Below are 3,348 nucleotides of genomic sequence, written 5' to 3'. Positions count from 1 at the left end.
CACATCGCCGGTCAGAGATTCGAACCCGCGATCGCTCGACCGTGAGTCTACTGCTCTAAATACTAGGCCATGTGCCTCCACTTGCATCAAAATTAGAAAGAATTATTTTGGCGCTGATAAAATAAAATACTTTGGCTGTTAGAATAGCCGCATTGTTAAGAAGTTCATTTTGCAAATATATCGCTCTTGGTTCGATTCCACTGCAGAGCACTTTAGGTATGTTTCTTGTAGCTTAACTCCATGCTGACGAATTCCTTTGTGTGTGGAATTTGTGAGACGGAAACTATGCAGAAGCCTGTCATATTTACTCCATACACGCAATCAGTTGTGAATCTGACCCCCTATCAAAAAAAAAAAAAACCCCAAAAAGTGATCTCAACTATGAAAATAGTAAACTATTCAACCCCTCTTATATATGCGCGCGCGCACACACACATGTATATGTATGTACACACGCACACACAACACACACATGTATATGTATGTACACACACACAATAAGATAGCAAGGAAACTTGTACTTGGTTGCTAGATCTGCAAGAAATTGCAGCCAAATCTTTTTCAACTACTACTACTACTACAATACATAAATATATATGCACATACACGCATACATGCCTATATGTAGTTATATGTGCATACACACACACACACATATACATACACACACACATATGTGTAAAGTAATACTGGTGTGGATTAAATCGGCTCCACTCCTCTCCTAAAATGTGTGAGCTTGAGTCAATAGTAGCAATCATTATTTACAGTAAATCTGTCAGTAGTTCAAGTAACAAAGAGACCAGTAGACCAAAGCAACAACAACAACAACAACAACTACAGCGGTAACAACAAATATTAGGGTACAATCAAAGCCTTGTTCATGTTACTGTTGCTGTGTAGCTCTCATCTTTCTATTGAATGATTTGCCGTTTCTTGTCATTCAATTCCCTAATCACCCAGTTACTACAGGTGTTCATTTTTCTGTATCAGCTTTCAATATGGTCTCAGTTGAAATGGTGATATCTTCTGACTAATACTGAAGGCATAGAAACGAAATAGCTGAGTCGCTGAGGACATCTTTATATTTTTTATCGCTTGTTTCAGTCATTGGGCTACGGCCATGTCGGGGCACCACCTGGAAGGGTTTTAGTCGAACAGATCGATCCCAGGACTTAAGCATTAAAAAAAAAAGTTTGATGTTTATTCTATCAGTCTCTTTTGTCGAACTGCTAAGTTACTGTGACAACATTAGGAACAAACACAGACATAAAGACACACACACATGCATACACATACGAAGTAGTGCTGGAAAGTTACTGGCTTTAAGGGTATTTCGAAAGGCTCGGTTAGAGACCCAACCTTCTGAGTTGTTTTACAGGGCTTAGAATAACAGAAGAACCACTGCAATAAGTGTGTGAATCTGAGAGAGGAATATATTGAATAAAATCAGAATTAACTGATCCTCCTGTATTTTCTTTTACCCAAGCTAGGAACTTTTCAGCACCCCTTCGGGCTTCCACAAAGTTTCCGTCTACCAAATTCACTCACAATGAAGAAGACATTTTGTCCAAGGTTTCGCGTTGTGGGACTGAAACCGGAAGCACGTAGCTGAGAAGCAAACTTCTTACCGACACAGCCATGCATATGGTTACTGATTTATTTATATATTCATAAAAAAAATAATAAAGAAGGTAAGATTTAAAAAAAAGAAAAACTCAAAAAAATTTTCAAGTGTAAATTACATTCAGTCAAAAATTGTTACTTATGTCACACCTATTCAGATATATTAGTAATAATGGTTTTAAATTTTGGTACAAAGCCAGAAATTTTGTGGGAGAGGCTAATCGATTACATCAAAACCAGTGTTCGACTAGTAATTATTTTTTATTAATCCCGAAATGATGAAAGACAAATTCGACCTCGGTGGAGCTTGAACTCACAACGTAAAGTCGGAGGAAATGTCACTTAGCATTTTGCCAGGCGTGCTAACGATTCTGCCAGCTCGCCACCTTCGTGCTAATATAATAATTCTCTCTACTAAAGGAACAAGGCCTGAAATTTTGTGGGAGGGGACCTCGGCAGAATTTGAACTCAGAACGTAAAGACGGACGTAATACTGCTAAGCATTTTGCCCAACGTTCTAACGATTCTGCCAGCTCGCCGTCTTAAGCTATTTAAATATTAAAGTCGGAATTTGAACCCAGAACGTAAGAAATATCGCTAAGCATTTTGCCCGGTGTGCTAACGATTCTGCCGGTTTACCGCCGTTATACTAATGCTAATAATAAAAATGATAATGTCTCAAATTTTGGCAGCGCTGTCTATGTATATGTGTGTGTGTTGGGTTAGGGCGGCAAGCAGGCAGAATCTTTAGCGCGTCGGACAAAATACCTAGCAGCATTTCTTCCGGCCGTTTACGTTTTGAGTTCAAATTCAGTCGAGGTCTACTTTGCAGTTCATCCTTTTGGGATCGAAAAAATTAAGTACCAGAGCACTGGAGTCGATTTAATCGACTAGACTCCTCTTCACAAAACTTTAGATCGTGTGCCTATAATAAAGAGAATATATGTGATTGAACTCTGTGTGTGTATGTGTGTGTATGTATGTATGTGTGCGTGTGTGAGTGAATGTGACGATGACAAGATGACAAGAAAAGCTTTCAATCTTACAGCTGAGATCTCTTCAGGTGAATTAAGGTCAAGAGAAAGGCCACGCTTTATTGTTGGCCATCTGCTCAGGTTTAATTAGAATGACGTCAGAGTAGGAATGAGGTCAACAAAGGATTGGACTTCAGCTGACCATTTTATCTTGTATGTAAGATAAGAATGGGTTATTTGTTAAGATGTATGGCTGTATGTGTATCTGTGTGCATGTGTTTGTGTGTGTTTGCTTGTGTGTGTGTGTGTGTGTATGAGTATATGTATAATGTAATTGATATCCATTACGTTTTAGGAAAGTGTGCGCGCGTGCGTGTGTGTGTGTGTGTGGATGCATGTGTGGTCGTGTGCGTATGGGCATCACTGCATTCATCATACATCAGCTTGTCCTCATACGCCGACGAAATAGCAGGATATCCTCTGCCTGATCTCTCTTACTTCTAGATATAGCAGCTAAATTTCCCTCAAATAACACCCTATCGTCTTAAATAAAGAAGTGTAGTCCCAAAACCTCATGGAAGAGCAATACTTTAGAAAGATGATATAACATTACTCAATCTGGTCCCAGTATAAAATTTAATTCTGGAAGGGTTTACGCAGACTGAAGACACTACACACACCGTCCACCTGACTAAACTAAATATAAATTCAGAAAAATAATTATAATAATCACACACACACACACACACAC

This window comes from Octopus bimaculoides, chromosome 3, assembly GCF_001194135.2.
Source record: "Octopus bimaculoides isolate UCB-OBI-ISO-001 chromosome 3, ASM119413v2, whole genome shotgun sequence".
Lineage (NCBI taxonomy): Eukaryota > Metazoa > Mollusca > Cephalopoda > Octopoda > Octopodidae > Octopus > Octopus bimaculoides.
This window is presented reverse-complemented; position numbering follows the sequence as displayed.